Source organism: Vombatus ursinus, unplaced genomic scaffold, assembly GCF_900497805.2.
Source record: "Vombatus ursinus unplaced genomic scaffold, bare-nosed wombat genome assembly UNPS02014810.1, whole genome shotgun sequence".
NCBI lineage: Eukaryota > Metazoa > Chordata > Mammalia > Diprotodontia > Vombatidae > Vombatus > Vombatus ursinus.
The window spans coordinates 32,893,823-32,904,316 of record NW_020954588.1 but is presented as its reverse complement, the minus strand read 5'-3'; the positions used below and the strand labels follow the sequence as shown (position 1 = coordinate 32,904,316).

At 42.0% G+C, this 10,494-nt stretch overlaps 1 protein-coding gene across 2 annotated transcripts in view; it reads right to left on the bottom strand.

Moving 5' to 3' along the window:
• ZBBX (zinc finger B-box domain containing) overlaps positions 1 to 6,224 on the bottom strand; it is a 126,725-nt gene extending 120,501 nt beyond the window's left edge. For both annotated transcript variants that reach the window (XM_027876075.1, XM_027876076.1), the window contains exons 1-2: positions 6,181 to 6,224; positions 2,928 to 2,988 (exon numbers count right to left, since the gene is read on the bottom strand). The gene's annotated coding sequence lies outside the window, so the exon portion shown is untranslated. The remainder of the gene's footprint in view (positions 1 to 2,927; positions 2,989 to 6,180) is intronic.
• Between the last annotated feature and the right edge of the window lie 4,270 nt (positions 6,225 to 10,494).

Sequence of the window (10,494 nt, the reverse complement as noted above, 5' to 3'; positions counted from 1 at the left end):
AGAAAGAAAGAAAGAAAGAAAGAAAGAAAGAAAGAAAGAAAGAAAGACAAAGAAAGAGAAAGACAAAGAAAGAGAGAGAGAAAGAGAGAGAGAAAGAAAGAAAGAAGAAACAAAGAAAGAGAAAGAAAGAAAGAGGATAAAAGAAGGAAGGAAGGAAGGTAATATGGCCAAAAGTTTGGCTGTGGTTGCTTCTCCAAAAGTTTGCAAAAGAAGCAGAGCTGTCATTCTCTCTTCTTGGAGAATTCAAGTCCAAATTAGTTCCCCTGAGAAAACAAACCTCAATGATTGGGGGATAATGAAGATGGGGAAACAAAACAAGCTTCCAGGAAAAGTCATTCACTCAATTCAACTCAGTTCAATTCACTTCAATAAACACTTTGAAAGCACCTTTAGGTATATGACTTGATTATATTTGAGAAACACAAGTTCTTTACATTGACTGAATGACTTGGAAAATGTGATAGTTCTTTGAAGATGGTAAGGTCACGTTCAGAAAATCATTTTTTTCCAATGTATTAAATGAAAAGCCTGAAACAGTTATTCTACCCATTTAACATATGCTGAGGGTAATTCAGTGAGGCTCCAAGAGTCAGTCTGCTATTTCTAACATGCTCTTTGGTTACAATCATAATAGTGCTATCACTGCATTAGCCCAAAATGGAATGAAAAGTTTCTAATGATGACTGAAATAACTGACTGCTCTTCACACAGATACATATGCAAATGCATAATATACATTGTGATAACTGGTTGAATTCGCCCTTCTTTTGGGGGAAAAAAAAAGAAAACATGTCAATTCCTAAATGCTGATCTGTTCCACATTTAGAATTAGTTTTATTGGCCAAATTATTTTAAGCATTTCCCTTCACTCATGTGAAGTTTCCCCTCAAGTGCTTCATCAAACAACAGCACAAAAGCATTTTTTTTCTTTTTTGGTGGTGGTGATATTAAGAAAACAGGAAGACTGTATTATATATGAGTCATGCTCCCCTGAATGTTTTTCTTAAAGCCAAAAGAAAAACAATCACCTTTGTTGGGGTACCAAGACAATAACAATGTGGATATGGTAAAGTACCAATCTATGGTCAAAGAATTTAACTAATAGAATAAGGATAAAACACGAATTCATGATTCAAGCTAAACAAAAAAGTCAGTATTATATGCTAAGATGTTTGATGATGATGATAATGATGGTAGTGGTGGTGGTGGGATACCAGAAAGTCTTTTGAGCATGCTGTGACTTCTCCAGGCACTGTGTGTGTGTGTGTGTGTGTGTGTGTGTGTGTGTGTGTGTGTCTATGTAAAGCCAGGGATGTTAAGAGGTGGAGATGAGGAGGGAGAGTGTTCCAGGCATAGATATGACCTAATATAGACTGGCTTGATAGTTGCACAATACATGTTCCCATTCAAAGGAAACAGATTATAAGCAGTCAATGGAATGAGGCCAGGAAAAATGAAAAGGTCTGAAAAGCTGGGTGACTCCATAAGGACAAACACTGTCACAATGAGTCACCCTGCCCTAAATTAGAGGCAAACTTCATCTGTCACTAATATCTATAATTTTATTGGAATCCCTTAGGAGAAAAAGAGGTTAAGGAAGGTACTTTATTCAAGTACATTAAAATTTATAAATGGAAAGTTTAGGGGGAAATGGTTCATTTCAAAGCCTTAGTACCTTTAAAACTATTGACCATTTTAGAATTCATCAAACGTAAGAGTTTTTCTACCAGGTACTTAAGGGAGTTAACATCGTCCAGCTATTTGTTACTCTTGATAATTTCTAGTGCAAATAAGTATAGCAAACTGAAGTTCTTTCTAAGTAAACTGAGTTTAAAAGTTTTCTATTTTTAATCTTATGAAATTTCACTTTAATATTTCTTCAATATTGGCTTTATATCGTGTAATTTTAGAGCTGGAAGGGACCTCAGAGGTCATCTGAGCCAGTGTGTCTAATTCAAATAGAAAGAGGAGCCACTAATCTGTACATAGGGATCCCCGAGAGGCTGCATATTGACTTTATTTTAAAATGTAATATTATCGAGCTTTTATTGCATTTTTATTTATTTTGTTAAATGTTTCCCAATAACATTTTAATCTATTTTGGGCTACTCATAACAGTGGGATAACATTGTAGCCCAGCTGTGTAGCTGGCACCTCTGCTTTAATCAACAGATGATGAGAAAAGGGAGGCCTTTATGGAGGGTAAGTGGCTGGACCCACTTCACCCAGATGCTAACAGGGTTAAGCTTTGAACACTGATGCAGTGGACCCTAATGCAATGCTTCTTCTTGGCAACCCATTCCTGCTTGTCGGGCCTTCTCTCCCTGGAGTGTCTCTCTGTTCTGGCCCATTCTTCCACTGGGGAGTTCCTTCTGGGACCTCTATTTTGGGGAGGGGTATAGACTGATCATCCTTCATCCCCATTCCTGGTTACACTTCCGACTCTCTGCCCTCCATTCATCATCCCTTCAAGACCTATTTTGTATTGCTTTCTCCCATTAAAATATGAGCATAGAAGACTGGCTTAGGAACCTGAAAGATCTAGGTTTAAGTACAGCATCTGAAACATATTGGATGTGAGAATCAAGGTGCTGGGAGTTTCTTCATCCAAGAATTCCCTACAGCACTGAAATCACTGGTCCAGGTCTTATCCCACCTTGAGTAAACCAGGCAAAACCATAGAAAAGGGGCATGATTACATCCAGTCAACAATCTGCACATAAAACTACCTTACCAATAATGATCATTTTCCTGATACAAAATCTAAATCTAAAACTAGATTTGAAATATAGTCCCTTCTATCTAGAAAAGAATTCTATTTCCTCATCTGTTGAGGAAGTGGCAAGATTTCTAAAAGGCCCTTCCATCTCCAAATTCTATGCCCACATAATCCCATAAATTGCAAGCTATGTCTTTACAAAGCTTACCCGTATCCTTTAAGCAAGTTGCTGATGAAGTATTCATTCCTCTATCACACTCCTTTTTAATCTGTAACAAATAAGAAAATTTGGAGGAGAATCTATTATGTTTTTGAAAGCTCCATTTGCTAAATTTTACAACAATGTTTTTAATAGCTTAAACAGCTTTTGCATTTCAATTATCAGGTCACTTATTATAGTCTTTAAATGGCTTCCTACTCCCTACAGAATCAAGTTCAACATCCATATTGCCAGGCCTGGCACTCAGGCTTACCCCTCTACCATCTTACCTCACTCTTCCTCATAATATCTCCCTAGAGGGCTCCATATTCTTTAACTAAAATATCCAACTCCATATCCCTGAATATGCCCTACTCATAACTTTTATGTATCTCGGAAATACTCTTTTAACTCTGTTTAATTCAATAATCTTATGCTTCCTTTGTTTATGGTTCAAAGGCTCAAGACTCAACTCTGCTATGAAACTGTTCTTCTCCCGAAGACATGATCTCTCCCTTCTCAAACGTCCTCTTCTGAACACGTCTGGCCCTGTGCCATTCATTTGAATGTTATATTCTAACTTGCCTTGGGTTATGCCCAATCTTCCTAATCAGACCATAAACCCTTGTAGTAAGGAATCCATAACTCTTTGCACTCCCATCCTTACCCCTAAGTGCTTAAGCAACAGTCTTTTGTTGATAAGATTGTCTTAATGATCTAATTATATAAAAAACCTCATAACATTCAGACTTAATGTGTCCCTTTATTTGGGGGCAAAGTGAGATAAAGGTGTTGGGAGAATCAAAACCCTATATGGAGGAGAGAGAAATGGAAATACCAAATTGTTTCTACTACAATACTTCCCAGATTTGCAATTTCGTGAGGATGAGTCTTTCCACTATTAACTCAGAGTTCAACACCTCTATACTTTCCTAAATGGTCTTAACTAGTGGCCAAAATGCTCAGCAGCCTGAGGCCAATCTGGTCATGACTCTCTAGCCCAGATCTGAAACCTTTCCAGCTTGGTACAATCTGCTGTACTCCACAGGCATAGCTTTTGAGAACCTACAGTCAACTCCATACCATGATGTGACACCTAAGTGAGACTTTAGTAAAAAGTGAGCCTTACTTTTTTTAATTAGAAGTGATACTTGGGGAGAATTCTGAAACTCAATTGGACTTTTATTAAATACCTCTTAATTTAAGTACCTTAATTTAGTGATTAATTTAAGTATCTTAATTAACTAATGTTAATTAACCTTAATTAAGAACCTCTGCCTGACTTAGCAGAGAAAGGGCAAGCCTTGAAATAAGGAAAACTTGGGTTTAAGTCATGTCTACAACATATAGATGGGGCAGCTAGGTGGCACACTGGATTGAACACCCAGCCCTGGAGTCTTTCCCCATGAGATTATAAGCTCTTTGAGAGCAAGAACTGACTTTCTTTTGGCTTGTATTGGTATTCCAGTGTTTGGCACAGTGCCTGGCATATGGTAAGTGCTTACTCAAAATTTGTTACCCATAGGAAAATTAACTTTAATATTGTTAATATCAAATGTAATACTCCCTCCTCACTGTCAGGGTGGCCTTTTGACAATCACTGGAACGACGCTGCATTCCTGCTCTAAAGGTAAGTTACTCTCAACCAGGTTGGGGTTCGCCCCACCCTAGGGAATCTTTGTTCCATTTATCCAATAAACAGACTCCTAGAGAACTTGGGGGAGGGGGAAGGTTAAATGACTTCCTCCAAGAAGACTTCCTCCAGAAGTCCAATGACTTCCTCCAAGAGGCCATAGCCAGGAAATATCAGAGGTGAGACTAGAACCTAAGTCTTCCTTGCCCCAAAGTCAGCTCTCTATCTTACTAAGCCATTCTGCCTCTGATGGAGATAACAAAGGCCCAAAGGAAAAGGTCCACAGGTAATTTACATCGTACCCAGGGCATCCATAGTGAGACAGTGAAGTGGGCGGAGCCACCTGCACAGACCTTAGGAGCCTGGTCCTGCCTAGGAGGAGGACTTAGTCAAATCTGCCTTCTGACACTTTCTCAGACAAGCCCTTGGCCTATGCGGACTTGAGTTTCCTGAAGAGTAACACAAGGAGGTTGTGTGATCAATGATCCTAATCACTATGTGGCCTCACCCATTTCACGTCACGCTCACCCATTTCCACTCGGATAAAAGGTGGAGGTTGGGCTAAATGGCCTCTGTTACCTAGAATCCTTCTACAAACCTAGCTTTGCCTCAGTTGCCTCATTCGTAAAAGGAAGAGGCTGGACTAAGGAAGGTGCCTGGAGTTGTACTTGGTGGCACAGTCCTCTTGCCTCCCGTGGAAAATGGGAGAGCTAGATTAGTTGACCACTAATCCATGATCCTTCTAAGGAGACAACTTGTTGGGGCAAGTCCCTTCACACGTACCCCAGGCCTCGGTTTCTTCATCTGTAAAAGGAAAGTCACGGAAAGATGGAAGTCATCTACTCTGTGACCCTAATAACTGTGGAACCTACAAGACATCCCTTTACCTCTCTGGGCCTCAGTTCCTCATGTGTAAGAAGGAGGAGGCTGGCCCAGATGGCCCCTTAATCAGAGATCATTCTGTTATCTTCTGGGAGTAGTGTGAAGGAGGATTGGTATCCAGGGTCTCTTTAGTATGATGCAGCTGGAGGCAGTGGTTGAGCCCTGACTCCAGAGACGTAACAGTTGTTTGACCCTGAGCAAGTCACTGTTTGCCTCAGTTTCCTCTATTGTAAAAATAGAGATACTAATGGTACCTATCTATCTCTGGGGGTTGTTGTGAAAATCAAATGAGATATTTGTAAAAGTGCTTAGCACAGTGACTGGCACACAGAAGGTGCTATATAAATGTTTATTCCCTTCCCTACAATCCTGCTATCTGTGTGACCAACTTGGGGGAAAGTCCTTTCACCTCACCACCTTGGGCCACAGTTTCTTCATTTGTAAAAAGAGAAGACTGGGGGACGTTGGCCACCTGGGCAGGGGGTCGATCCCTCCGGCTTCAGCCCTAGGGGTGGGGCAAGAGCAGGTGGAGGCAGGCAGGTAATAGCCCCCCACCCCTCCCCACCACCGCGCCCCTACCCCTCGGCGCTCTCTCCGCCCCGGCCCCACACACCGTTACGGTCCCCAGCCGGCCAGCGGCCCCCCGCGCTTCCTGGGCCACCTCCGAGCACCGATCGCCCACGAGCCCCCTCGAGCCCCGCGAGCCCCGCGAGCCGCCTCTGAGCCGGACCCAGACCCCCGACCCACCTGTGGCCCCCAGCGCCTCCATCTTCGGCGCCGCCTGCCCCGGGCGGGCCGCCCAGCCCCGCGTGGTCCCCGAGCCTCCGCTTTGTCTCCCTGGTTACCTGGCGACCCACCGTGTCCATGGCAACCTCTCCTGCCGGACTGTACCACTCGCGAGCCGGGCCGCAGGGAGAGCGCGCCGGCGCGTTCCAACCAGCCCAGGTGTGTGGGGGGAGATGCCTCCATCCCAGTCACCCCGGCATCCAGGGCAGATGAAAGAGCAGAGTGGAAGCTCTTGGAGGCAAGGAATGTGCAGTAATCATTTCTGTGTTTCTATCCCCAGCGCCGAACACTCCCTGCGTGGCTCAATAAATAACAACTAGCATTACCACAATGATGTCAGGCTTACAAACCATGCAGTCTTAACAGCCCTGTGAGGAGGTTGTTTCATCCTGTTTTACAGATGAGGAAGCTAAGGCCAAAAGAGTTAAGTGACTGATCAAGGCCACACGACTAAGTTAAGTTTCTGAGGCCTGATTGAACGAAGTCTTCCAGACTCCAAGTGGGGCTCTGAATCCACAGCACCCCACACCAGACAGATGACTAGGGGGCAGATGACCCAACTTTATGAGCCAATAAATTATAACGATCGTTCAGTCCCTGCCAGGGAACAAACTCTAAAAGCCTTTTGCAAGACAATCTCATTTATATTTAGAAACCTCTTCCAGTGTCTGTGGAACAGATCAGGAGCCGGAAGTTGTTATTAAGGTGATGCCTTATGAGAAAGTATTCTGAAACAATACCCAGAGTCCTTACTTCTCAAACCTGTGATTAGTGACAAAGTGAAAAGCAAATAGAAGATAAAACAACAGCCCCAGAAAATAACATGCTGTCTACAGAGGGCATAATCAATTCCTTAAGGACATTTAAGATGATTCATATGTTGTTTTTTCAAATAATTTACTTTCTTTTTTGACATTGGGTCTTCCTGTTGCAGGGGTATGCTGGTAAATTGTTAACAATGATCTCTTCCCAAAAAAACTCCCACAACATACTTTTAAGTTCAGTTTTAAATTAACATTTTCTCCATCATTTTCTTCGGTCTAGACAATCAACAAAACAAGAAATCACGCCTGAATTGGTAGCTCTTGTCAATTTCCAAGGGATAAATGCTCACACTGAAAATTTAACAATTAACTCTTAGGAGCTAGCATCAGCACAACCCTGGTTCCCCCCATTCACAGGAGAATCTCATAACTTATCAGCAAGGGAACTTTGCCTATGTTTGTGACCTGTCCTAGCTCAAGCATCCTTGGGCAGCCTGATGCCCCCACCCATATCTTGTCTCAGTCCAGAAGCTCCTGGGCTGGTAGCTGGTACCATACTTAGTACACACACCTAGTTCACAACCCACTATACCTATGAACTCTCAAGCTCAATCAACCCATCAGCTTCAGCCTCCCTAGCAGCAGGAATTACAAGGGATAGCCATCACACCTGGTTCAAATAACTGATTTTTGTTTTTTGAAAGCTTGGGGGGGGGAGAACTACATTGGACCGGGTTTTTCTGATTTTTGAGATGCTAGGATAATCCCTGTCATGTTACCTATTTGTATTTCCATTTTTACCTCTTGTAAGAAAATGGGGAAGTGAATCAGTCAGGTGTAATGGAGTTGGAAGGAAGAGATGACTGATTCTCTCCAGCTTTGTGACCCTAAGGAGATAACTTAATGCCTCTGGGACTCAGTTTCTTCATCTTCAAAAGAAAGTGAACAATCCTTCCACTTCCTATCTCCTGAGATTGTTGTGAAGTAAGTGCTCTATAAGGCCTAGCTCTTTAGAGAGGTGATTTATTGATGTTATAGTAGCACAGTCCACGCTCATGAAGTTTTGCCTTTATCTTCACATCCCTGGTTTCCACCCAGACCAGCTCATGCCAGAGATCAGAAATAAAGAGTTGGAGAGGAGAATTTGGAACTGGGGATCCTACTTATGACTTTAGACAAGTGACTTGACCTTTCTGGCCTTAGTTTCCTCACCTGTCAGAATGAGGACACTGGAGGAGGACTAGATTGAGAACCCTTCCAGTTCTAGAGATATGGCTCCACTTAATGGGATTGTTGTGAAATTGTGTTGAGTCAATGAGTTAAAAACCCAGAGGATTAGCTTCTTGGTGACACTACACCAGGAACAGTTATACCCAGGCTGTATGCCAGGATGGCCAGGCAGGGAATCTGGAGAGAGACCACATGAATGGGATAATGTGCCAGACAGGTCATTTGCACGTTGGATATAAGGGAATCCCACTGCTTTCTACTTCTATCATTTTACTGGGGATCCGTGGGTTTGAACTAGAAATCAAGAAACTACTGGTTCATATGGCATCATGCCTACTTGGATGGGAAATTCCATTTCATCTCAGATGTAGCGAAGACAGTGAGTTGACAACATTAGTTCATGAGTTGCTTGGCCATGAGAATAACATATTTGGATGAGATTTATTAGCTTCCTTTTTTCTTTAAAACTTTGAAAGAAGGACACAGGGAGCATTTCCCAAATAAAAGAATCCATGCCCACCTGACTCAAGGTGATGAAGACTTAGAGTGGGAAAGGACATGAGTTTAGATCACACTAAAACCGTAGGTCTCCAGATGAGTAGCATTCTCCTTGGAAAATTCAGTTATGAACTGAGGTAAGCATTGAGATAGCATTAGAAGCAGAAGGGAATCAATTGCTTAAGAGTCTCAATACTGTCTTTTTATTCTCTTTCTATTCTAGTAATTTAGTTTCCAGCAAATATATTCTAAACTGTGATATAAGTATGTTTTCCTTTTAGGTCACATAAAGTTAGGAAGGAGATAGTCTTAATGGAAAATGTGTCATTAATCACAATAACAAAAACAGCAACAACCATCATAATAGCATTTATGTAGTACTTTAAGGTTTGCAAAGCCCTTTATAAATTGTATTTCATGTTATCTTCATAGCAATTCTAGACGCTATTATTATCACTACTTTACAATTTTTTTATGTATGCTTGAGACCAAGAGATTCTTGGACATGGGGTGGAGATTTTCTTGACTACATGTTCCACAAGTCTGTGCATTAACCTACAGAATGAGGATGTCACCAAATATAGAGTCTGTTTTCTTGAGAAGGCTCTCCAGCAAAGAAGTATGGCAAATCATTATAGGAGTCTTTGGCAGAGTTAAGAGAGCTGGAAAGCTTGTACCTGTAGCAGAGATCTTCTCCGTGGAGGAAGACTTCCACACTAAAAGAAGTCAACATTCACTAGATTGCTGTGCAGAGTTCTGAAGAGAAGTGATTAGGCAGAGAATCTTTGGATGCTACTCTCTTGTGACACATGAAGTCCAGGAGTGTTCTACATTACAGATGAAGAGGGGAGTTGACTAAAGCTCTACTAGAGAGATGTGAGGTGGCAGTCATTTGGTATTGGTCCAGAATGCCATTTACTGCTTGATTAAATTTCTTATTTGCCTTGCTATTTACATTTCCTTAAATGTCTTTTGCTCTGAATTCATGGTTTATCTGGTTTGGCTGGACATAGAGATGTATTGGTGGGGGCTCAGAGTTATGGATTTGAATAAATGATGACCCAAAATAAGATACAGAGCTTTAAAAGCAGTGAGTTTTCAGTCATGTAGGGATCTATGTAGGGAGGAGAAAAGAGGAGAAAAAGATGAGCCTGTGCTCCATGTGTGTGAAGCACCAAAAACTTGACATTTCCTCCCCTTCAGATACTCTGCCAAACTGGCCAGATTGTTCTCCAAACTTGGGCTTTCAGTTTGTTCCTTTGGCCAGCCCTGCCCCCAGCCTGGAATGCACTTTCTCTATCTTTCCGGATCCTAAGCTTCCTTCACAACTTAGCCCAGGTTACCACACCCTGTAGAAAGGCTTTTCTGACACCCCTTCCCGTTGTTAGTGACCTCTTGATCAGTTTATCTCATATTTACTTACCTGTGTTCATTTCATATCCACTGACCCCCACCACACACACACACACACACACACACACACACATTTACACACATACCCCTTAGTGGAATATAATCCTCATGAGGGCAGAAGCTATCTTACACTTTTGCCTTTATATCCCACAATGCCTTGCCAAGGATTGATGTTTACCATATTTGTTGAATCAGAGGCTTTATAAATGAGAATAAGCCCTAAGCTATATAGTATCTGAATGAATTCCACGCAAAATGCCCAAATGAGGGAAACCCTCATTTAGCAAGAGTGGAGAAAAGTTAATTTGATTCTAGAGAGGAATCATTCTTAAATGGGACCACAAGAAACTAAATGCCTTTGGCCTAAGGG